We start from the raw sequence: 26,449 nt of genomic DNA on the forward strand, positions 1-26,449 counted from the left end.
TATTTTTCTCACTTCCACAGGCAGCCTTCATTTTCCACACTACTGGAAACTGGACACTGTCATCTGTTATTGAGTTTGGTGGCTGCGGTGCCTATCTCTGTCTGGGAAATTCAATGCTGGGCTTTCTGTTGTGAGCCAAATTACAGGGGTCTTTGATGGGCATTGAGTCACTAAGACTGGCTGTTAGCAAATGATAGCACTCATTCATCCATTTTTATTCAATGTGGTGTTTTAATGGAAAGAGGCTTATTATGGTTCTACAGTCCCTATAAAGACTAATGTTATAATACTTCAAAACACTCCATAGAAAAATACCCTTTCACAAGATTCACATTAATTACAAATATGAAAATACCTGTTTATGTACTCTGTATTTAATAGATTGTCCTTTGGCAGTAGTCACAAACTTTAGCCTATGTTGACTGGTCTCTGCTTAACTGCAGTTATACTTCATTCTTCTTTGCAGCTCTGTCAGGTTGCATGGGGATTGTTAGCTATTTTTCAAATCCAGCTACAAAATCTCAGTTGGATTAAGATCTGGACTCAGACACTACAGTACATAACCGTATAGCTCTAACTTTATGTCAGAGCCGATTGTGTCGCTAGAAAAACTTGCTGCAGCAACCATGTTTTCTATTTTGTAACATTTTAGATCGCTTTGTAGAGATCTGCTTTTACTTTGACAATTAAGAAGCTTTCTCTGTTGATCAGTGTGGAAGAACGCCACATTAACTCTACTATGATTCAACGTTGTTAACGAATAAAACATCAAAACTTCCAAGAGCATTGAGCACATTGTTTAGGCACCCTTTAGTCACAAATATCCCATCGCAAATAGAAAAGCAACACAAATTCACCAATTAATATCCCCCAGGCATCGATTAAAGCATTACAAAAATAAACCTTGACGGACAGTTTAAGATCCTGTGGATGAATCAACATAATAAAAGAGCAGGACATCCATCATCCACCTAATTACCTTTCAGGCCATATTAGAGGGTGTCAACAAAAAGGTCAAGGTTGCTTTGGTGCCTGTGCTCATCCTCAATAAACTGTAGCAGGGTGGTCATCGGTTTTTGATGCTTTGTCACCTCGCGATTTTCCTTTAGTGGTGGGGACTTTTCACACATTCGTTGCTGTCAGTCAAGAGCATAGGTTTGCATATGGACAGGGGGGCAGGTCCCTACCAACATTTTGAGAGGGCATACTTGTCCCTACCAATATTTGAGCAAACTTGTTTGCATAAAGAGTGAAGTCTTATTAGATTCCGGGTGTTATATTTCCAGCTTCAACACCAACTTAAAATATGATGTTTCGATGGGGTCTTATCGCCAAAGACTATTCACATTTCTCATTCTGTTCATGAATTGAAGTCTTTATTAATTCAACAGCTGTGTGTTCTCTTTCTTTGTCACTGTCTCTGCACCAATCTGCTTTAAGAGTCCTTTGCTGTTGGGACTGTCCCTCAACTTTAGGAAACATCCCAAACGAAAAGCTGAGCGGCGCTTCATCGCATGTGGTGAAATTCATATTTGTGTGGACAATAAGCCACAAAATAGCAAAATTTATGTCTGATCACAATTGTTTTGTTTCGGTTATCCTCCTCCGACAGCTGCACCCTTAAACTTTGTCTCATTTAGAGACCAGAGTCCCAAACAGGGTTCTGTGTCTGTCAAACGGTCTGAATAACGTAATGAACAGCAGACTTTTAGAGCAGGTCGATTATTTCTTGTCATATAGGGACTTATGGTAATAAAATTACTTTGTTGTTTTTTTTACCTAAAAATAGCAGATACAGACACAGATATGTAGGATATGATTTGAATATGCAAAATGTTTTGAAAATGAGCAGAAATCTTGCTGACACATACTCATAATTGAGAAATCTCTTTCGAATGTCTAATTTTAGAGTCTGACTCATGATGATGATGATGATGATGAGTACATGTAGAGACTAAGGATTTAATGCATTTTACAAGTCAAACTATTAAACACCATATGTATATAAACCTTGGGGGACAACAAGTGAGTCATTCGCCAACGATGCGTTCAAAAGTATCTAGGGTCAACGAACTTAACCGAATCACTTAGGGTCTAAGCTTATTGGAGTAGGACTGCCCTGTTGGCACTCCGTATTATTACAGTGGGACTGGAACAGGAAAAGGGAGGAAAGGTATGTCATTGATAAGCCCACTACTTCCCCAACGGCGATATCTAGCATCCCTGGTACTCCCACATCAACTCCACACCCTCCAATCTTTGTCGTACAGCCCAGTTGTTGTCTTTCCTTTTAATCCAAAGCCAATTGCTGCTTTTTTCAGCTGCATTTGACAAGGACTTGATTGCTTGTTGGAGAGAGCGACCTCTCCCCCCATTGAATTCAACAGACTGGCCATAGATATAGCAACAAACCCCCTGAAGCCTACTTCTCCAGGGAAAATCTTGGTCTTCCAGCCGTTCTGGGCAGTCTTTTTTTTTTTTTTTTTTCTCATGAGCTTCTTCAAGAACATCTTACCATTGTACTCTCAATCCCACAATGTATTCCAGCTTGAGTGTTGTAGACTACCTGACCATGTCTTGCTGTAGTGTTGTAGTCATAATATCTGGGGGACACAAAAGCTTTTTATCCGAACCCTTGTCCATCTTCTCGAATAATTGCATCCTATGATGTTATCTGTTGCTCTGGAATTTGGCCTGCCGCTACGCAAATGTGTGTGAAGTGGACATTTCCTGCCGATATTTGGGGGAAAGCCTTTGTGGCGTCCCACCTCTGTTCCACGATTGATTCCAGTTACCTGAGAACTTTGTTATGTGCATTGCCTTTGGGCAGGGCTTGTTGTGCATCCCGTTAGTGCCTTAGTTATGGACCTTGGGAACTGTCCGTGTCACGATATAAAATACAATATTTATTGTCTCAAAGGGGAAATTTGTCTTGGCCTTAAATGTTAAAAGCCCGCCCCTCTCCCTCCCTTTCAAGGCTTGAAGTCTCAGAGTTGTAGATGATAGGGTAGGACTTGAGTTTTCAGTTTGCAAGCAGTATCGTTATCCAAATAAATTATTTGTTTTTTCTCAGTTCACCTGCTATTCGAGCTCCGGTCACTGTACGTTTCCGTCAACGAATCTTTTGAACATGTCTTTTAAATGGACTGAATCTAGCGATACACTACAAAGAAAATAACTGCTTTGCCCATCAATCCGCAAAACTGTTTAAGATGTAGAAGTGATTATAGTCTCGAACAATAGTGACAAAACATCACCAGAGTTAATTTTGGGAAAAAATAAAAAAACACTTCTTTTATGTTTCTCTTCATTAATAATCTATATGCTATGTGCAGAGACTCTCGATAATTCAGCTTCCTACATCTTGAGCTCATCGCTCACTGCTTGCACAATTCAATGGTCTGGAGGGCAGAGGGCTGATAAGCAGGTAGAGGAGTGAGGAGGAGAAGGCTGGCCCGGGAGCAAAGAAGACAGATGGCAAACAGTCAGGAGAGGGTTAGATGAGGGAAGGAAGAGGGGGAAGGAAAAGGGAAAGAAGGTATTTTTCGGGAATCTCGGCTGGGTGGACTCAAGAGAGACAAGAGAATCTGTGCTCCTGTGGCTTTCTTCTCCTCAACATATTTCCTCATTTCTCAGGGGTTGAATAGGAGGCTTAGCAGGGTGGAAATCAAGCAGCTCTCATTCTGTTTTTGCGAGTGGTATTTCGCCGTTTGCAACCCCAGTGGAATTACAAAAAATGGGTTGTTTCATGTAGAAAATAAACCAGGTCATAACCAAAGCAAAAAGCTGCTACAGACACGCAGTATAAATGCAGGCAATCTTCACAATACAATAGTTGATGATTTAAGATGGCAGTCCTGTCTCCTACACATTATCACCAACTGACTCACAACAAGTTTGCATAACCTGATACGTTTTATTGTTACATTTTTTTCTTCCTTTGTTGTGCCTTTACTTGCTTAAAGTTTCGTTTACAGGAAGTGGGACGTTCCTTTACCACAGCAGGGGTTGATGGCGGGCCATAGCTTCCTCAGAGAGATGGTAGTTATCTTTAAACGGATGTAATTTAATGCGGAGTATAAAAACGTATTGTTTCCCCAGTAAAACTAAAGGCAGTGACTGCAGTAAGCGTCACCTCCCAGTCAGTCATGGAGATGGAGATTAATGGCGGTTTGAAATGTTCCTGAGGAATGTAAGCGGAGCGAGAGAGGAGGACATCGCGGCTATGATTTGATCATGGCACCTTGCCCTGTGAGTGCTTTCCCGTGTCCAACACCTTGGATTACAGCCCTCGGGGTCATTAGCAGAGCTACTGCGGGAGTGTTTGAATTGGAAATCTATTCATCTGCTTTTATTATATTGATTTGTGGTGGCTGCCCCCCCCCCCCCCCCCCCCACACATACTATTCTTCTCTTACAGCAGCAGAATCCTGTTACTGATCAGTACAGGAAGCAAACTAGCAAGCCTTGACAGCGCTTTATAAGCCCCCTTTTAGCTCTCATGATCTTTCTCTCTTTCTCTACTTGTGCGGCAAACAAAACTTCACACGCAGAGAGACAAAAGCGCCGTCATTCGTCTTTGTCGACGCGTCCCGGTGCCGGCACTCGGCTGCTCCGGTGTGCTTCAGTGCACAGCGAGTGCAGAGAGGCTGGGAGCCATTTCCAGCCATCTTCGAAAGCCTAACACAGAACCACACTCCCAGTAATGAGACGTTAAATGGAGCTGCCTGGCTTCTCTTCCCCTGCTGCATTCACTTCCTCTTAAACACGGTTCTACTCTAATATCTTGGGATGATGATGGTAGCACTTGCTGCTACGAGGCCAGTTCTACAGTATCAAAGGCTTTATCAGGGGCTGATGCAGTAAAAACACTGCTGCTATTTGACCTGATCTGCTTTACTGGTAGGTGAGGTGCGATCACAGTGTTACTGCTTCTGCTGGTAATGTAGTTGAGTCAATATGTTGTTCATGGTATTCTTATTTTGGTGAGCATTCTCAAAACCTGTGTATGTTTTGCCACAAAGACAAAATGACTGTGTATTGCTAACCTTACAATTAATTTGCCCTCATCTGCAAATTCCTGGCAAAAGTGCTACTTTTGTAGAATAAACTTGCAGATCCCGATTCCTGGTTGGGACGGCATTCTTCAGCCTATGAGCAACCATCCTACAGCTGGTACATTAATACAGCAACACTGTTGGAACTCTGCAGATCACATGTCAGAAATAACTACTAAAAAAAGTAAAGCCCATTTATTTTTGCGCTACCAGCTAATTCCCTCTCAAAATTGTTTTGCCTTCGATTATGGCATCATTAAGGCATTTCAACTTTAAACTGCTCTTAAGAAATGTCACAGTAAGTACCCAATTGTGAAATGATTCCCTGAGCTTTAAGAGGCTAAAGGTAACCTGTTTTTGTCTGCGTCCACTTTTCCCAAAGTTCCAAAACTGAGAATTTTAGGTAAAAGCAAGACAGAGCAATTACAGGTTGATAAACAAGTTTTCCTTTATTTGCATCTACCTGCTTTCCTTATTAGCTACTCGGCAAACCAAAAGGCACATTGACTGACCCTCTATGACAGCTTTATAATGTCAATATCCATCTTTATGCATATGATACCCACATTTATAATTATGTCTACTCATTCCTTCCTACTTCTTTAAGCTTTATATGCTGTTATGTCTAAGTAGTCTAAAATCTTTGCTTCTCTAAAAAACTGAAATCCTGCTTGTTGCTCACACAGCATACAGCATATCTACAGGGGTACTTTGGGCCGAGGCTGTCCGGGAATCAGAGGAGCGACCCCAGTCTAAGTGGTGGTATTCACCTTAACTGGTTGCCTTCAGCCATAAAATATAAACAAATAAGAAGAACACTCAGTGCACCTGTTAGTCAGTCAGTCATCATGTGCGGGCTAGTGGCTAGTGGCAGCTCTGGTTTTAACTTGTATAAAGGCAGCAACAGAAAGTTTGCTGATTCAACTAGGGGTCTGGGCGGTCCAGGATGTGCTTTTGTTTCCCCCAGTAGCTGTTGGGGAAATTACATAAGAGTCTCAATGTAAGTCCTGTGCAGTTATAGTCCCAGTAGCGGAAATGGCAGATGATTGAAGAAGCTGTAAAACAAAAAATCAAATTGAGAACGTGTTTGTTTCCTCTTTCACCTTACACAAGTTCTAAGCAATTTTTTGTGGCAAATGTACAATCGGACATTTCCCGAAAAATTATTTGTTTGCCGGTATTTTCAAGATGTCTTCTTTTTATCAGGCCTAGAAATGCTAGCAGTACACATCAGAGGCACAAACTGGGGCTATGGTCAGCCGGTGCTCTGCCACTTGGTGCAGCAGACGACATATGTAATAGACCTATATTATGTCTATGTGACTTCTAATGTCAGCTGGGATCGTCTATAGCCACCCTGTGACTCTGACCAGGATAAGCAGTTAAAGATAATGGATGGATGGATGGATGGATGGATGGATGGATGGATGGATGGATGGATGTCTATGTGATTATGTGTATAGCCCGAAAATTACAACAAAAAAAGCATGTTTTCTTAATAACCTTGTTTGCACGAAAATAGAAAAGTTTTTCATTTGACCATGTTTGAGATGTATGACGCTGTGGTGAATAGAATGGAGTTGAGTGGAGATTAATTTGTGATATCCACAGCATTAAGATAAACACATTTAAATAACAGAACACAAACATCTCTTTCAAGAGACAGTGTACCAGATTCAGTCACAAACTATGCAGAGGATGATGGTAAAATTTGTGCAGATGTAAGATCATTGAAGTGCTGAACATTATGTTCAGTGGAGCTGAATAATCTCCCCACTCATCATTTTGTTGTTTATTTTTCATTTACATTTTCATCGACAATTGCTGCCATTATCGCTCATAACAAATGCTACTCCTGCCATTATAGTACTTTTAACACCCCTGCCCATTATCATCAAACTGTTTGTGACGCATCCCGTTGAGTGAGAATACTAATAGCAATTTAATGCAGCTGTATTTCGTTGCTAATCGCTGCTCTTTGCTCCTGATTTTCTCTGACAAATGAAATTGGCCAGATACGATCGTGTTCGTGGTAAATTTATCTGTGCCGTAAATTGAGGTTTTCCAGAGAGTCGGGAGGTGAAGTAAAAGCCAGCTGCATGACAGTTGCCCCCGCTGCTTGCGGCAGACGGAACTCAATTCAGCCTAAGTGTGATTCTGTGCAGACATCCTGCCGCGCAGCGTCCTCCTGCTGCTGATGATAATGGGACGTCGGGCCCTTATTGGCCTGTCAGCTGTTACAGATGTGCTATTCCCTCCTGTAGGTCACCCCTAGGCTGCAACAGCTGTCTCCGTCTGCTCGTTGCTCCTCGCCACACTTCCCCCATGTCCTCCCATGACGGTGGGCACTGAACGCCAGCCAAGCCGGCTCGGCCCTCCCGGGTCAGTGGGTCCCGCATCCGCCCGTCGCCTCGGGCAGGCGATGGACGCTCATTTACAACGGTCACACTTCAAGCATCCCCACTGCAAAGCGTTTGCTAATCAAAATCCTATTACTGTTTTTTTTTTTTTTGCCTTTGATTTCCCCAAAGCCTCTCTCAGACTGGAGGTTTTCAGGAGCCAAGACTGATAGGGTGTGGCAGGAAGCCGCTGGCAGCAGGTGATGAATCAAGGGGATGTGCGAGCCTGTGTGAGCTGTAATTTTATTAACTGCAGCCCGTGATGGATCATCCTCCCCTCACTCTACCACCCAAAATAAATGTCTGCTGCATAAACAAGGCTTTGAAAAAACCCCACACAGGAGCAAGGTGATGTGGTTGTTAACATTATGCTCACTAATGAGCAAACAACAGTTATGTGATCCATTTCCACGAGCCCCGGCCTTGATATCCAGGGGAATTATGGGCCTTTGTAGGAGAGTGTGAACTGATACTTAAGCTTGGGCTTCTTCTGTATTCCACTCTACCTCTCCTTTAATGTGCCTCTTCATACATTCTACTTGTCAGCGTATAGAGACCGGTCCATTCCTCTCTCCCTGTCCAAAATATAATGCATTATTCTATCATCTTTGCGTTCCTCATGGATCGGCAGCAAGATATTCTACGAAGGTACAGGACTCATACATCGACTGCAGGGAGCTTTCTTTTTCATGCATTTAAATGTCCGTATACTTTGTTCTCCAGTGTGCTTAAATCAGTCTTCTTGACAGGTGCAAATGTCAAAAACACATGGAAATACTTTGCTTCAAAGCACAGGTATCATTACATTGCCCTGGTGTGTTTTTCTCTGATATCCCACTCGAATGAAAGTTTAAACAATTAGCTTTACTCGCCAGAGCAATTCAATGGACAATAGTCTGGATGAAGTAATTTTTTAAAAGGAGTAGTATGACTGCAACCTCTGGTGCAAACGGAGCAGAAAAGAAAACTGCATACACTTGGACTGTGCTCTACTGAGCAGCAGCTAGAGCTGTGCAAACTTTCCTGATTTTCCACCAGTTTTTGCAACCAAAGTTGATGTAAATCCACATTTACTGTCCGGACAGATAAAGGTTATGACATTAAGAAAAGTTATGAAGTTAAATTTGACCTTCCCAACTCTCTGATCCTACTGGGAGCAATATCAATCTCATATCTTTGCAGTAGATTTGGGATGTGATTAGCGGAGGCTAGCATACAGACTAGAAGCAGGGGGAACATGCTGGACTACTCTCCATACGGGTATCACACTTCCTGGATTTAAAAAACTTGACATACTATGTTGAATATCGGCATTTCTGATCCAAAAATACTTTCCATGAATAAGTTTCAAATCAGCCTGTTATCACAAACAATGCTATGTGGTTAACGCCGTGAAATAATTGGTTGGTTAAGGCAACAAAACTTCTTGGTTAAGGTTTGAAAAAGGGAGGAGAAGGAGATCAGACAGGTTTGTGGATGGCTTTAAAGTTGATTTTGAAGTTGATGCGGAAGTTGATTGGAAGCCAGTGGAGTTGTTCTAGGATGGGGGTGATGTGGTGGAAAGAGGGGGTTTGGGAGATGATACTGAATTTGGAGCTTATGGAGGGATTTCTGGGGGAGACCAAAGAGGAGAGAGTTACAGTAATCAATACGGGAGGTGACAAGGCTATGTACAAGAATAGAGGTGGTGTGGGGGAGAGGAGGGACGGAGGCGATTTATGTTACGAAGATGGAAGTAGGCAGTGCGGGTGGTGATGTTGATATGGGATTTGAAGGAAAGTGAGCCATCGAGGATGACACCAGACTCTTCACCTGGGGGGAGGGGGAAACTATGGAGCTGTCAAATGAGAGGAAAAACTGTCAACTTTGAGTAGAGTTGATTTAGTACCAACTAAAAGGATTTCTGTTTTATTGCTGTTAAGTTTGAGGAAGTTTGAGGTGAACCAGGTTTGTACTTCAGAGAGGCAATCTGTTAGGGATGAGGGAGGGAGGATGGAGTTGGGTTTGGTGGAGAGGTAGAGCTGGGTGTCATCCGCGTAGCAGTGAAAAAGAATATTAAATTTACGGAAAATAAGGCCAAGGGGAAGGAGGTAAGTAATGGAGTAATCTAACAATGCAATGTAACAATTCAACCTAACACGATGAAACATTAAGTAACAACGCAAACGTAACAACACAATTCAATAAATGAATGACGATGCAACGCAACAACGCAACGCGACAATGTAACGCAACAACGCAACAACCCAACCCAACACAACAACGCAACAACAAATGCAACAACGCAACAACGCAATGCAACAACGCAATGCAACAACGTAACGTTTTGCTTAATATATAATCCATCCATTTTCCGTAACCGCTTATCCAGTTAAGGGTCGCGGGGGTGCTGGAGCCAATCCCAGCTGTCAATGGGCGAAGGCAGGGTTCACCCTGGACAGGTCTCCAGCCTATCACAGGGCAGACATATATAGACAGACAACCATTCACACTCACATCCACACCTACGGGCAATTTCAGAGTCATCAATTAACCTAAACTGCATGTCTTTGGACTGTGGGAGGAAGCCGGAGAACCCGGAGAGAACCCACGCTGACACAGGGAGAACATGCAAACTCCACACAGAAGGTTGTCCAGCCCGGGAATTGAACCCGGGCCCCTCTTGCTGTGAGGCGACAGTGCTAACCACTACACCACCATGCAGCCATTTGGCATAATATATAATGCCAAAAAGAAATCCTGGGCAAAGGGTTGCAAAATGTCTCAAGGGCTTCCCCAGGCATATCATACCTCATATGCCGCTGCATATCTCATATCATACCACATTACTTGCATATCATATACAACGTGACATCATATACATACTGTATCAAATAGCAGACCACAAGGAACCGGCTCCTCAGTCCAGCTGCAGGGCAGTAATGATGGGTGGGCCTGGTAACTGGACTGGGCAGCAGGGACCAGATGATAAATGGCTTACTGATGGCCTCCCTGAGACAATGGTCGTTTGTGTAGATCAACATTTACAGTGCAATTAATTTCCTGAACTGCATCTGAATTAATGACAAGCCTTGACAGATGTGCTGGAGTATACTAGGTGAACAGTAAACCCTCCAGTGTAACGGATTTGAGTGTGTAAACCTTTTGCACACCCGTGTATAAGTCCAATAAATGATACTAAATCTTCTCCTGAGCAGACTTCATTCGTTCTGTTCTTTTATCATATCACCTCTGCAAGGATTTCTGTTTCATCAGCAATGCTGTCTGAGTGGAACATTGTATCTATATTCTGTTCACTGCAGGTCTATCCACTGCAATCAATATGAAACCTCTGCTACTCTTGTTTCTCTTTTTTCTTTTCACATTGCATCCCGCACACCTCTGCAGCCCAGTGAGTGATGCAGTTGGGACGGGGTGCAGGGGCTGTACGGAAGTTGTTAAAAGGTTTCACCAGAGGCCGGTGAGTTACGGCTGCAGCCGAGGACGTGGCAAGGAAGAAGGTGAGCCATCACTTTATCTCTCCCGGGCTGGGGTCACAGGGGGCTATCATGCATGTCAGGAGCTCCAGTCTTTAATCACAGGGGAGACACTCTCCTACTTTTTTTCCTCGGCCGCCTCATTGCTTACCCCCGGATCAACCAACCAATCTGCCAGCTTCCTGTCCAAGCGGCTGCTGAGTCAGCTAACAAATGGGTGTCTGAAGATTTGCCCGCCGGACCCTCTGTGATTACACCAGTGCCTCTGCCAGGCCTGCTGCCGCCACAAACTCAGACCAAATTTACAGTACAAGTGGGTGTCAGGGATCAGTGGGAGGTTCATGAGATGAATTATTAAGTTGTTTAAAGCCTTGATGTTGCTCATAGCTCTGAAAAAAAATCTAGTAGGTGTGCATTGACAGTGCAGTAGATATCCAACAGAAACTTTACTTTATTTTAAAGGGCTGGTTCAACTTTGCCGGAATAATAACTTTGTTGCAGAGTGCACAGGTATTTACCTTTTCATCTGACCCTGAGTACTGAGTGTTGAACGAGAGCTGCTGTAACTTTTCACCTTTTTGGCACAAATTATTTACATTTTTACATACCTTATTATACTTTCTTATGCCATGGAGATATACAGCTGGTTATTTATCTGTAGAAAACGTTTGTGATATGAACTGCTCAGAATAGGCTCTTTGGATTATTTTGACGAACTTTTGAAAGGAGGTAGAAGAACAATTTGCACCTGAACTTTAATTTATGTATGATGGTCGTCACATTAACATAAAGACTAGATTGAAATTAATCTCTAACTCCTCTGCTAGTGGTATGTCTGTAGTTTGTTAGTATTGCAAATTGGGTAAAGGATAGTTTATTTCACTTGGATACACCTTATCAGTACTCTTTTTCATTCTAAATGAAATTATACAAAAGTGAAAGAAAGCGATATATAATGTTTAAACACAAGGTATGATCTATCACAAGTAGTAATACTGAGGCATGGATATTAGCTGGTCAAATTAAACAGTAGCACAAAAATATGAAAGTACTTATGTAAGTACTTGTAGGCCAGTGTATTACTACGCAGCATAGCTTGGACTGGGACAGTGTTGTCTTATTTTCACCAGACTGTAGTACTTAGTTGTACAATTGGCTACAACAAAGTGTTCTGAGAAGGGGTTATTTAAATATATATTTTTTTCACATACTTGTATAGGTGTTCTATGACCATATTAAAGTGAAAATGGAAAAGCTGTTTGACATTTCATTTTCAATGTTAAAGCTTGCTGGACAGTCAACTTTATTAAAATGTTGATTCAAATATTATTTTTTTGAATGCAATATAAACGATGTAATCTGATTTTCCATTAATGCAAGCAGTAGTCAAAGTGCACATGCATTTTGGATTATTGCATTCAAATTTCAATACCACACGTGGGAAATTATAATGCAATTGTAGAATAACATTCTCATTTTATTTTAATAAATTCCCCTTGGGGCTTCCATTTGTAATAGTCAAATTAAGTCTATATAGATTTAATATGTGATCAAGATAGCTTACAGTTAGTATATATTGTGGAATTAAGCTCAGCTTTATTGTCTTGTTTAAACTTTTATTTTGTAGTAGAAGTACCAGTTGTACTGAGGTGCCAGGCCTCCCTTTGGTTTAATTAAAATTTTAATTGAATTGAATGGAGTGACCTCTGACCATTGCTTCTTAATTGCTCACATGTAACCTTAAACTCTGTGTATAATATTGTATATTCTCCTGGGCTAAAACAGAACTCTGTTCACTTCTACTATCACATTCAGACAGGGGAACTGGCATTACTTCTCTTCTTTTCTTCTCCCTGTTTATTTATCTTTATCATTTTTATTTTAGATGAACACAGGCAGAAGAAGCAATATGGCTTCCCTCCAGTTTGCAACCTTCTGTGATATATAAATCATAATTCATAAGAACCCAACGTAGCAAAATAAGACAGAAAATGAATAAAAGAAATAATGCTCCAGGGTGAATTGTACCCCACCTTGCCAGTGCACAGATATCACCATCACTATGCTCTGAGTCTTGTCTGTAATTGTTTTCAGGTGTTGCTCTGCGCGGCTCATTTATTCCCTGAATAAATCACACGCAGAGTCCTAAAGTATTTTAATTGTAAACCGAAGCCTGGGGGCAGCAGATTTGATGGATTCCCCTCATGCCAGGCAAGGAGAACAATGAGACAGCGGTGCCTCTGAGGGAGGAGATAACGCCGTCTCACTCTTTAAGGATCCTCATTAGGAGCATTTAAATGTACAATGCGGGACATTTGGAATCCAGAGGCGGCATTTAACGATGAGCTTCTCCTTGACCAGGCCTGATCCGAGCATGCCCACCTGCTGTTAAGACTAATCTCCACCATCAACCCCGTCCAAGCCATTACACCTCCGGGTCTCATTCAGCACCAAAATGCCAATTTATGCATTAGTCAAAGATGAGCACTCACGGTAAAGGTGTTTAATTTCACATTATCACATTAATTGTGTAAGACTCCTTCTCACAGAGCGGCAGTAGAAGTGAAGGACGAATATATATATATATATATATATATATATATATATATATATATGTATGTATGTATGTATGTATGTATGTATGTATGTATGTATGTATGTATGTATGTATGTATATATATATATATGTATATATATGTATGTATATATATATATATATATATATATATGTATATATATATATATATATATATATATATATATATGTATATATATATATATATATATATATACATACACACACACATACATACATACACATACACACACACACACACACACACACACACAGCGGGTAAAATTAAAAAAAGTATTGAACACGTCACCATTTTTCTCAGTAAATATATTTCTAGAGGTGCTAGAAAGAAAACCAAACAAATAAGTTCAGAAATTAAGTTATGTGTAATAAAATGGAATGACACAGGGAAAAATTATTGAGCACACTTACTGAAATTTATCTAATACCTCGTACAAAAGCCTTTGTTGGTAATTCAAGACTCCTCCTGTATGGAGAAACTAGTCGCATGCATTGCTCAGGTGTGATTTTCTTCCACACAAACAGTCTTCAGATCTTGAAGGTTCCGTGGGCCTCTTCTATGAACTCTGATCTTTAGTTCTTTCCATAGATTTTCTATTGGATTCAGGTCAGGTGATTGGCTGGGCCATTCTAGCAGCTTTATTTTCTTTCTCTGAAACCAATTGAGAGTTTCCTTGGCTGTGTGTTTGGGATCATTGTCTTGCTGAAATGTCCACCCTTGTTTCATCTTCATCATCCTGGTAGATGGCAGAAGATTTTTATCAAGATTGTCTCGGTACATTTTTCCTTCCTTCAATTATATGAAGTTTGCCAGTGCCGTTAGCTGAAAAACAGCCCCACACCATGATGTTCCACCTCCAAACTTCACTGTTGGTCTGGTGTTTTTGGGGTGATGTGCAGTGCCATTTGACCTCCAAACATGGTGTGTATTATGGCCTCCAAAGAGTTCCATGTTGGTCTCATCTGACCAGACTATATTCTCCCAGTATTTCACAGGCTTGTCTCAATGTTGTGCAGCAAACTTTAAACAAGCTTCAACATGCTTTTTCTTCAGCAATGGAGTCTTGCGTGGTGAGCGTGCATACAGGCCACAGCGGTTACTTACTTATTGTTTTCTTTGAAACAATTGTACCTGCTAATTCCAGGTCTTTCTGAAGCTCTCCACTAGTGGTCCTTGGCTCTTGGACAACTCTTCTGATAATTCTTTTCACTCCTCTGTCAGAAATCTTGCGAGGAGCACCTGGTCGTGGCCGGTTTATGGTGAAATAATGTTCTTTCCACTTCCGGATTATGGCCCCAACAGTGCTCACTGGAACATTCAGAAGTTTAGAAATCCTTCTGTAACCAATGCCATCAGTATGTTTTGCAACAATTAGGTTGTGAAGGTCTTTAGAGAGCTCTTTGCCTTTACCCATCATGAGATGACACCTTGAACCAGCTGATATTAATTTGCACTGACAAGGGGCAGGACTGCTTTCTAATTACTGAGAGATTTCAACTGGTGTCTTGGCTTTCCATGCCTTTTTACACCTCCCTTTCTTCATGTGTTCAATACTTTTTCCCTGTGTCATTCCATTTTATTACACATAACTTAATTTCTGAAATTATTTGTTTGGTGTTCTTTGTATGTATGGATAACTTGGGTTGTTACCGACATCTGGTGAAAATTTCATGTCAATAGCACCTATATTTACTGAGAAAAATGGTGACGTGTTCAATACTTATTTTACCCGCTGTATATATATATATATACACTGTATATATAGAGGGATTTCTCCTCACTCTGTTGTTTTTGGACCAGGCTAAGTCTTGATTTATTCATGGAACATAGTGTTATAATGTGAGTGTGAGTCACTGTCCTGATGACTGGAATGCTATTCAACTCCACACACTTTCTCATTTCTCTCTCTGGGTTTTTCGCTCCAACCTTTCTCAGTTCTCCAGTCTGCAGTCTGATCACAGGTCGCATTAAATCAACCACAAACAGAGAAAGGTTGAGGAGAGGGAAGATGAAAACCGTCCCATGGCTCTCAAAAAGAGACCCTCTTAACTCAAGTAAATAGGGAATTAATAAGCACACAGTGTAGGGACATGTTTGATCTCCCTCCGATGACAAGTTGCTCTGTCGTGAGAGTCTTGATTAGCGCACAGATCTGATAAAAGAAAAAGCTGCGTAACCATACATGTTCATATTGTATCATGTATCAAAACCAATCGTTCAAAAGATAGACGGATTACGCATTTGGAAGTTTCCGGTTTTCTTGGTTTGTTTGTGTGTTTGTCAGCAGGATTATGGGAAAAAAAACACTTGTAGGATTTTCATCAAGCTTGGTGGAAGGATGAAGCATGGCCCAAGGAAGAACCCTCAATGGGGTGAATACACAAATGTATATATATTGTTTTGTAACATTGTAAGATAGGTGATCGTCTGCGCTCTCCAAGTGCTCTTCTAGTGATAACAATGTGAAAGGTAAAGCTGGTAGTGACAAACCCACAGAGAGTTACCAAACTACTCTGAGGGGCGTTTTAAGCCTTTTTAGCTATTTGTATATGTTTTATGTAACACAACTTGTTTTGGTTCATACTCAATGTCAATCTCAATGGTGGGCAAAAAGGACAGTGCAATATGGACTTACATTCACCACGTCACAAGAATCAAGACTCGCAATGAATGCAAATGTAGCTTTGTCTCTACTCGAAGTGTAAAAAAGTTTGCTTTAACAACTTTAGTAGCTGCCCCCAAGGAGCCAAAAAAAGCTATATTACTTGATTTGGCTTAGGCAGCAAAAGTACTTGGTTAGACTTATGCAACAAAAGTTATTGGTTAGGTTTGGACAGCAAAAATACTTAGTAAGGTTTATGGCAACAAGAGCACTTGGTTAGTCTTAAGCAAAACAAGTACTTGATTAGAGTTAGGCAACAATAGTACCTGGTTAGGTTTAGGCAACAACATTACTTGTTTAGGTTTATGTAACACAACTACTTGGTTATGTTTAGGCAACAAAAGTATTGGTTAGGTTTATGTAACACAACTACTTGGTAAGGTTTAGGCAACAGAAGTACTTAGTTAGGTTAAGGCCACAAAATATAACTTGTTTAGATTAAGGATAAGATTGTGGTTTTAATTTTAAAAAGTATGTTAGTTATGTAAGTAGTTGGTAATTCATATTGGCCTAAGAAAAATAAGTGTTTCACATTGGAAACAAAAAGTGGTCTCCTGGGTTTGGATGACCCATCCATCCTTCCATCCCTCCTGTCCTACACAGATCTCACTCTTTATGCTGAGCTAGTTGCACTGACCTTCTATTAATGATAAGGGTTGTAAGTTGAAAGCGCCTCGTACAGAAGTTTAAGGATGCTCTGTATCACGATCGGACAGCTTTGCTTTATTGTGCTTTGTTGGTGATAACAGTTTGGTTTAGTTAGCCATTGATTTGACACTCCAGGAGAGTAATAATGGTTTAGAAAAACTGTGACAAGAAGGATATGAAGGCCATTGTCTGAGGAAGAATAAAAACATCAACCAATAACTCTCTCAATGTGCACATGGAATTTGAGATTTAATAGACTTGAACATGTTTAAACCTATCCCTTTAAACACTGATGAAGGCCATGCACCAACATGCTTTGGGGAAAAAAGTGGAGACTCCATCAGTTAGTGCTGACAAGTTATCTTTTACATTACCTTTAACAGAGGAACCTAGCTGACACGTGACGCAGTACGCTTTTCTTTCTAAAGTGGAAAAGATTTCCTTCTTTTTGAACGTGTAACCAAGAGAGTATAGCACCACTTCTACATGATCTGTTAAATGGCTTCATGCTGGAGCCCCAGAGACAAATTAAAAAGCGTAGTCACAGAATGAAAACAGCATGTAAAACTCATCAGAGTGACAGCCGCAGCCACGAGCAACCATTTCATTCTCATATTATCTGACAACAGACGCAGTAGTGAGCTAACTTTAGAACAAAAACACTTTCTTTTTGGACGCCTCAATCAGCAGGCGCTTTTGTGTTCCGTTTGAGTGTTACACAAGCGAGTCAAGTCAGCTGTGTCGCTCTTATCTGGATTTCTAGCTTTCTTTTAATATCTTCGTCGTGAGATTGCCAAGTTGTCTTTTCATTGCGGGTGAACTGGGACAGATTCACTCATGGTGCTTAATCTGTTTTGGCAAGATTAGTTTCACAGCATTCATTTTTTCTGAGGTGGTTCTGACAGCGTTTTTTAAAATTCTTACATATACGAGCTTTAAGATTGGAAACACACCACAGGTTTTGCTGTCATCACTGCAACCTCGTCCCAAGGTTGTGCGGATTAGTGCTACATTGTCACCTCAAACAGGGCGCAGCTGCTCGGGCGCACATGAGGAATATCTGCTTTAGCTAAAAGGAGATAGCGCACACGCTGCTTTGGCACTCTGACCTAAATTAATCATTCAGAGCCTGGTGCTTCAAAATGCACCTCTTGCACTTAAAGCTATTGCAGTCGGTGCAGGGCAATGGCCTGTTTAGAGGAAAGCACCTGCTCTTCAGATCGCATTGTCTGCACTGTAAAGGTCCGGGAAGCAGAGGCTGCTGGATCTCATTTCTGTGCTCGTGATGAAATGGCCATGCATGGCTTGCCGGGCGGCGGGGAGGAATAGGAGGCCCATGGTTCACTTATATCACATTCGGACCCGCTGAGCACTGCAAATATTTGAAATGTCAATCCATTTCATAATGTCAGTAGGCCTCAAAGAGCCGACTCGGCACTACAGGCAACTCACGCCGCTGAATATTAGCAGCCTTTTCTCCCTCTTCCCCCATTTTCTCCCCTTCTTTCCTGTTTACTAATCCCTCTCTGTAGCTGCTTGAGTCCAGATTATCAGCAGAAAGCGGCGAGCTGACCTGGCAGGCCTCAGAGGGTTGCTCAGCCCTCTGAGGCCCACAGTGAAGCAAGTAATAGGGTTTTTTAATAAGCCCCAGCAGGACATTTACCTCAAAATACCATGATGATATGTTAATGAGCCCACGCTGAGAAGGTAATTGTTAGATCACCAAAATTACCGCTTGGGTGTCGCTTGAAAAAATTCAATAACAAATTCAACTGGTGACCCCAGATGTCTGGATGCATGTGAAGGTTAGCCTCAGTGCCTATATCCTCTATCTGTTAATGTAAAGTAATGTATTTTAAGATCAGTTGATGGTGTCACTTGCTATAGGGGTTGTGACAGCTGTCCTTCTGACGATTGTGAAGTAGGCTTACCACAGATTTCAGGCATTCACCATTGAAGTTACTTGTCCCCCACCCAACTGTCGTTTTGAAAAAACATTTTGTTCACATTTGCATATCATCGCCCATCTTCATTAAAAAAAAAAACTATAGTATGTATGTGATAAAAATGTACTTCCAGAGGCAGCAACAGTGTTGCAGCACATCATAACAGGAGACAAATTCGCCTTAACACGTTATGAGATAGGGGAGAGGTGATGGCGGAGACAAGGTGATGGCGGAGGGTTAGGTTGAGATGTTGTCAAAGCAAAAAACAAAGCGCCGGATATAAACCCATTAAACCCCCATCGTTTTCTTGGAGGCGTAAGCAATTTGTTGAGTTGCCTCTCAGAGCGAAATTAGTGAAATGAAGTTCCCCTTTGGTAAGCAGTGATGCTTTTATTGTGAAAGGTAAGAATTGATGCATTTACCTTTTTAAACTTAAAAATTCTCTTTCTGAATGCGGGATATTTCCAAAGTCAATGAGTAATTGGGTTGAATACCTCCTGATTATAAATTTCGCCACCATTGAGTGACCATCAAAGGGGCAACTCATAACCCTCTGCTACAAAGAGTAAGGGGAAGAGCCAAGGATGTAATGTTGAAGATCAAAGTAACAGATGTATAATAGATATTGAGCACCATCGACAAATACCTTTTCTTGTTAAATGTCCAGTGGAATCTGTAGCACCCGAGTTGTCAAAAGTATACCGGTGGGGAAAATGTCCTCACGGTGGCATACCCATTAGGACTTTGTATTTTTTTATTCAACTGTTGACTTATCTTTTCTAAACCTAAAGCCATGACCTAACCAATTGTTTCACAGAGTCAACCGAGTGGCATTGTGCATTTTTTTTTGTCGTTTGAAACACGACAAAAAAGTCTTGTGTTGTACAACGCCAGAAAAAATTCTGGCAACCAGGTCGCCGCTAAGACGATGCCGGCAGTCACTGTGCCTGCTGATGACTGAGCGTGACAGGCCCTAAGACGGGACGTGACATCGAAATGGTCTTGGCGCGAGGAGCGGCAGACATGCTGACTCCAGCAACCTGGACGCCGGGCGAGCGTCTGCCGTTTTGATTGCATTTATGGAAATAACGCTGCATGTTTTTTTAGAAAACAGTACAAATGTTAATGTGGGCCATCTTGCATTCAAACTGCAGAGCAATCAATCACTGAGCGAAGCCCGCGTGGCCCGAGACGAACTGGATTCAGAGAGATGAGGAAGCTGAGCGCTGCATCAATCGCCCTGAGATACTTTATATAGTTGTGTGCACCGAAAACAGACAGAGACACTATATAATAATGATCTGGCTTCTTCATATTTTCAGCATAAAAATAAAGCTGTGTGACATTTGGGTTGAAAAATGGTTCAGTGCACAGTATTTATGTGTGTGTGTGTGTGTGTGTGTGTGTGTGTGTGTGTGTGTGTGTGTGTGTGTGTGTGTGTGTGTGTGTGTGTGTGTGTGTGTGTGTGTGTGTGTGTGTGTGTGTGTGTGTGTGTGTGTGTGTGTGTGTGTGTGTGTGTGTGTTCCGATGAGCCTCGTCGCCTCTTAGCTGAACTTTTACATTTACCTGCAGCTATGAAGATGTGTGTTTATCGTCATCTTTGCAAACTTGGCCGCCGCTTTCCATAAGTCTCTGCTGTTCACGCTGAGTTCAGACTGGTGCTCTGTTTGTTTAATCATCACTGTGAAAGAAATCAACATAAAGCAATCTCTACCCCTCTAACATAGTTAACGACAATGACGACAGACATATTAATCTCTCAATTGCGGGTACGCGAGTGCACCCGAGGCCCATTCGCAGATCAGAGAGAAATATTGGGGCTGGGTTTTCATTTGGTGCATCTCATCTGGCCTCTGATAGAGATATGAAAAAACTGAGGCCCAATAAGTTTCCCCTGGGGCCTGTTCTTTTTCTTTTTCATTCATCTCCTTAATAGAGGCAATAACGGCATTCTCAAAGTGATGATGCATCGCACAGCGAGATTAGAAAGACCTGAAGATAGCATGCCAATAACGACAGTAGCAGCAGCAGTGTTTAGAATTATCATCGTCATCACTAACAGGAAATCAAAGAGAGAACATAAGAAAAACCCAGTATTTTGCATCTATTAAAGTGCGCATTGCAAATCGTGGACCAGGAACTAGCCAGTAGGACACAACTGTGTAAACTCCTGGTCTCCTGGCTGATGGATCGCTGGTTGTTGGATCCATCCACGTGCTCTCCTGCCCGCACTATGTTTGCTTTTGCGGTCTTTATCCTTTCCTCGTTCATGATTACGTGGATAACATACAAAATGTTCTATTGAATATCTACAATTTACGGCGCATTATTTCTCGCAGGTTTATCTACAAATGTTGGATGGGACCAGCATGAAACAAAGCACAGAGAAACTCCTATTACAACACACTCAGAGGGAGAGTGACTTCATTCTCCGCTCAGGTAGACATTACTATACTATATCTTTACATAGTAAATAGTTGTTTGGTGCTATTTTAATGCTCTAAATGTCTTATAGAGACCCTTTAACTTTCACAACATGGTAGAAGTTGAGGACAGGGACAGGTTGGCCCGTCTGAAGCTTTAGAATAGTAGTGATGGCCGCTGATAATACCCATCAATAGGCCGATAACATTGGAAATGCGTGTCCCTGTTCCTCTTGTGTCATTGCACTCATGAATTGGAGTCTTATTCATAGCATGCAGATAAATATTTGATTCACTTCTTATGCAGTTTCATAACCTGTATAATTAGTATTATGTTCACTCTGAAGGGAAGGAATTGTTTGACCTTTTCTGAAATACGAATTAATCGTAGCCCAAAACTACTAATTTAACAAGAATTAAATACACCGACTTCCCCATTCAGCTGTGGGGATTGATGCTTTGTGAAGAGTGGTGTTTTTTATTATATTTTTGATGGGCAAAAGGTACACAGCTTTTTGTGTTGTGTATTAAACAGAGAAGGCTCACACAAGACTAAGTATAGCAAAAAGAAAAGGCTAAAATCACTCATTTATTCACATCACCACTATAGTAAAACACCAGTGTGTCACTCCGCTGTGGGAGGAGGCTGGCAGCAGGAGACCCGAGATGGATCTGCATCAGATTCATGTGGACAGAGAGGCCAGCAGCAGCCGGTCTCCAGGGCGTCGCGGCGCTCACAGAGAGCACACACACAGACGGCCGCCGTGATTGGATTCAGATCAGGTGTCTCAGGGAGGCTGAGCGCCATGGCAATGAGGCCTTCCTCTGAGACGGCGGCCGTGCGGATCCATCTCTTCCTGCAACCGCTGGAGTTTACACAGCAGCAGGACAGACAGAGAGGCTGTCTCCGTGGTGATCCGCTGACCCCCATGGGATTTATTCCCTGCCTTCAGAGTCACCTCTCTGTTTACCGCTGACATTCCAAGGAGCTGAACAACATATCATCCATACATCAGACTTGAATAATGGGTATAATACACTGACTGTATCTGAAAACAGAAGGGAAATAAGAAGCAATCCCTTTGTTTCCTCTCTTTCTGAAGCCTTTGCCATGGTGTTATCTGCACTGCTCCATCAGAGGTCAGTTGGCAGTCAAAGAGAGTGCTTTCTGCTGTAACCTTTTTTTTTTCCAGTTGATGAAGTTTGATTGTGTGTAGGGGGGGCTCTCCTCTCAGGTAACTGCCCCTTACTGACTAGCCAGTGTCTGATATAATGCTAAATGTCCAGAGAGTGCAATTAGAGACTGCCCCCTCCAGAAGAACAACATTCAGTGGTTTAAGCATGTAGGGAGTTCATGGTGGGTCAACAAAACTTCAGAAGTTTTACACAATTTGCACACCAAGTCCATTCTTCTTGAGTGCGTTTTCAAAACTTGCCATACGGTAGAAATCGTTACAATTGGAAACCGATTTGGTTCGTTGCAAAAAATTTCCAATACAAGACAAAACTACAGTAATTGCTTGAGTGCAATGCATAGCACAAGTCTCACACGGGAATAAAAGATGAACGACATTAGCAAGAAGCTATGGTTTAGTTGCCAAGACTAGAGCACCATCCCTACAAAAAAAACAAACGACATCGCTCTGTGTCAAACAGTGGATGTTTTTTTTTTGTTGCATTTGACAATTGATGCCATGATGACAAAGGTCCACTCACCTTAATAAAATACTTGATTTAACCCAAAAGCGTAGCATTAGTAGAGGGGTGTACTACAACGCGAGATTGATTTAGATTTGATTTTAAAGTTTATTAACCTAATATTACCCATACTTAATTACTCATCAATAAAATCAATTTCACTTTGATTTGGCCGAAAATTAAAGCGACTTGCAAGTATCCTTGATTATGGCACAGTGTCAGACCCATGCAGTTCTTGAGTATATCTGCTGCAACAAGTTTAAAGTTTAAGAGCTGGAGAATGTGCGGGTGCCACGTCAGAAATAAACCGTTGGCCTTGAGTTGTCAAATAAATATTTTTACTTTCAAATTTACACAATTAGCAATTTTTCTGCCTTATTTGCAGCAACAGCGTTGCTTTTTGCTGTTATAGTTTTTCTAATCTTCATAGCTATCCATTATAACAACCTGTTCTTTTTGACTGAGGTAGATAGGAAACGTGTCCAATTTGTGCAGGAGAAGAGTCAAATGGTGCCAAATGCCCCCTTGTACTGGACAGCCACGGAGTCTGAGGAAAAAAAGCTTGTATAACATAGAAAAACACAGCGATACCCACTATCTCTGATTGGGGTTTTGGGTTTTTCTCAAGACAGCTAGCGCAGTGAAAGCCTGGCTATGTCCAACTTGCTTTTTAGTCCACGACTCGGTACATTGGCAGAACCACTGCTCAGAACCCAACACACATAAAATATTTAAAAAATATATATTTGAGATGGACAACTCGACTGAAGTAATGTCAGCAGCAGACTATGGACAAAAGGCCGGAACAATTCCTCCATTTTGACTTTGTTCTTTCTTGACCTGCTTGTGAAATGACTTGTGTATGATTTTATGCAAAGGCATAAGGTCATGCACAAGCCTGAATTCCATCCCCACAGTCAGTTATAAATAGCTGTAGACACACAGCCTCCATCACTCATTTGTATGTTGATACTACCACCATCCCTCACCTCATATTTCATCTCCACGTAATTGTATCACCTGTGGCTGGCTCTAGAACACCATGTGATGCTGGTGCTGCAGATTCTGTGTGGGGAAATGGCGGTTGCATGTTTTCTTTTTATGCACAGGCATCATTAATACTGTACATCCGGGCCCCATGGTGTTTACAACAGCAAGAATTAATGATCATGTTGTTGGATAGTGTTTTTAGTCCTGTAGACATTTGGGCTTATTCATCCCTGTTTCACTCTCTGCACCAGCTGTTTACCTGCAAGCCCACGTTCCCAGTCCCACACTCTGTCATCATCGTCTGCTCTGTTTGTCCCTCAAACATACAACAGCATGCTGTTAACTCTTGCCATAATGCTTGCCCACAGATCTTATAATTTGTATCTTTTGATTACCCATGGGTTATACCACATCAGCTGATGACACAAACTAAGGAAACAGAATATATTTTCATAGAAAGCCTTTTTTGCTTTTTGTTCAAAACTATTCATCAATTCATGAAAGCAGTCCAAAAGTGTCCATGTAATGTTCCTGTTTTGATCTATTGCTGTAAAAAGGACACTAACAGTGGACACAATATCCCGATCATTACCAATCTTTTTCGTCCAATTATAAAGATCTTTAGGAGCTGAATCTATAGGTCCTCTCCCCTGCCCCTTAATTAATCCAGCCAGCTGTAGATTGGACTCAATTAGCCTCTGCTGTTCATTCGTGAGCATTGATTCTCATTTTCTTGTAAATTCATTATTTCAATCACAAAATGCAATACAAATACACTGTGCAATACAATAGTTATAATAGTTTCTGTCTGTATATATAATATTTCAGTTACTGTGGATTTTTTATTGCTCATTTGCTTATTAAAAATCTTGTTTTTTTACTATGTCTCTTGTTTGCACTATCCTCTATGCTGCTGTAATCCTGTAAATTTCCCCGCTGCGGGACTAATAAAGGATTATCTTATCTTATTTCATTCTCTCTCGTTCATTCGCTCTTTGAAATCTGTGATGCAATATTAAGGAAAAGTAAGCAGAAGTGTGTGTGTGTTTCAGAGAAGAAGACTAAGTATTGTGAACTATCACCTAGGAGACTACTGCTGTTGGTGTCCCATGTGAAACCAAGTCAACGCTGACTTATTTTTAGTTATGTTACTTGACCTCAGTATCTACCTAACCCTAGTTACGTAACAAACGTACCTATTTTAGTTGACAAACACACTTACTTTAACACAAACCACGATCTTTTCCTCAACAAAACCAAGGACACATGTTGCCTAAACCTAACTTAGAAGTTTTGTTTTGTAAGTTTTATAGTCTAACCATGACAACTAAAGTCGCCTCATCTTCGCCAAGTAGTCCTATTAACCAAACCATGATCTTTCCCTTAACCTAACTAAGCCAATTTCGTGTTGAAACCTAACCAAACCTTAACCAGAGGGCTGTCACATCATTAAACAGATTTGATCAAGAGTTTTTAAGCCATAGCCACATTATTTAGCTAATGGCATTGGAGACAGCCTGGTTTGGGATGAGTAATGGGCTCAGGTCGCCTATTGCAGCTGGCTCATAGCCTCTTGGTTACTGTAGGGTGTCTTATTCCCCAACATTGTTTTACTGGACCCCTGTTGTTTCGTGTGCTCCTCATATTATGTGTTCAAGGCTGTTTTTTGACAACCCCCAACACCCCCCTTCACCTGCTTGTCAATTTCTTGGCCCCTTACCCGCCGGTTAACCCCCATTTTTCCATTCACCTTTGTCTTGGAATCCCATTTCTCTCCGGCCCGTTTTCTGCCAATCAGTTCGGTGTGATGTCCGATCACAACAAGTCATTATCTGGCTTGTAAAACAGTGGACGATCTGCACTTTGGTTGATTGCCGGCAGCTCACACACATCCTCGCCGAGTCATAATATTTAGACCCAAGTTGGAGAACTCATCAGCATGTTTCCGGGGAGAGCGGTGCTTGTCGCGATTTATGGGCCATTTCATGCTCCCATTTCCTTTAGTAGGTAATATGTGTCACTTTTATAACACTGTGAAGTTGAAGTGTTGAGGTGAAATGTTAAGTGATGTTTCAGCGATATGCAAAAGGAAGAGATTGGCTTATCCTTAAGTGGATATTCCAGCACTCATGCAGCCATCTGAGGGATCACGGCCGTTTTCTGACTCCGACATAACAAGGCCGAATGCAGCGTCTGTGTCCTTGACGAGCCCTCACAGTTTACAGCCTGTGGGAGAAGGACATCCCACTGTACTGTCAAGTAGTGCAGTATCATGTGATTGGTTTGCTCAAGAAGTGACCTTATTTGTTTTTTATCTGTGCATTCCAGTGAATTCACCTTTACTTTAGTTTCTTTGTCAATCTGCCTTTTCCCTTGTTTGATTGTGGTCATTGTGTTGAATTCCTTCAAAGAGAGGTGGTCTTTGTGTCTTACAGCATCAATCAAGTAAAGCTTGAGTTTAATGAAAATATATTAAAATACAGGGTTTTCTTGCAACGTAGACATAGGAGACCACACTGTTCTTTATTTGTTTAATACAGAGTCAACATTTTT

General features: G+C 41.4%; 1 long non-coding RNA gene across 1 annotated transcript in view; it reads left to right on the plus strand.

Annotated features, from left to right (window-relative positions):
* The window catches only part of LOC129107607 (uncharacterized), a 44,025-nt gene extending 22,807 nt beyond the window's left edge, over positions 1 to 21,218 (plus strand). The window contains exon 3 of the long non-coding RNA XR_008531883.1: positions 21,125 to 21,218. This is a non-coding gene — a long non-coding RNA (uncharacterized LOC129107607). The remainder of the gene's footprint in view (positions 1 to 21,124) is intronic.
* Positions 21,219 to 26,449: the final 5,231 nt, after the last annotated feature.

The sequence above is a fragment of the Anoplopoma fimbria genome, chromosome 18 (assembly GCF_027596085.1).
Source record: "Anoplopoma fimbria isolate UVic2021 breed Golden Eagle Sablefish chromosome 18, Afim_UVic_2022, whole genome shotgun sequence".
Classification (NCBI taxonomy): Eukaryota; Metazoa; Chordata; class Actinopteri; order Perciformes; family Anoplopomatidae; genus Anoplopoma; species Anoplopoma fimbria.